Here is a 623-nt window from a genome sequence, read left to right as displayed (position 1 = left end):
CATGCGGGATCTTCCTTCCATCATTCAGGATCTTTCACTGCAGCGTACAGATTCTCAGCTGTGGCATGCAGGCACTGGAGCGCGCGGCTTCAGAAGCTGTGATTTGTCGGCTTCGTTGCTCCACACCATGTAAGATCTTAGTTCCCCAACCAAGGATCAAACCTGCATTCCCTGCATTGACAGGCAGATTCTTAACCACTAGACCACCAGGGAAGCCTTTCTCCTGCTGCTTCTTAAACAAGGACAACTGTGATTACATCGGCCCCAAGATAATCTTATCTCAAAGCCATAAAACTTAATTGCACCTGCAAAGAGCTCTTTGCCCTGTAATGAAACCGTCACTGGCTCCAGCTATTAGGATGCGAACAGCTTTGAGGAGCTATTCCCTGCCAACCACAAGGAAGGAATTCATTATCTTCTCGAGCCCTCTTTCCATAGACTTTCTCAGGCCCTTTGGCTAGGGTTGATGCACGTATCCATGTCCTGCCTCTGATAAAAGCTGGAAAAGGGTGGCTCACATGTTGGCATCTGGAGCTGACCTCTTCTCAGCGGTGGGCACAAAAGTCAGCTTGGGGGAAACTCATCGGCCCCAGAATCCTCTCCTCCAGTTGGTTTGTAGGGCT

This window comes from Bubalus kerabau, chromosome 17 (genome assembly GCF_029407905.1).
Source record: "Bubalus kerabau isolate K-KA32 ecotype Philippines breed swamp buffalo chromosome 17, PCC_UOA_SB_1v2, whole genome shotgun sequence".
Taxonomy (NCBI): domain Eukaryota; kingdom Metazoa; phylum Chordata; class Mammalia; order Artiodactyla; family Bovidae; genus Bubalus; species Bubalus kerabau.
The sequence above is the reverse complement of the archived record's forward strand: the minus strand, read 5'-3'. Positions refer to the sequence as shown.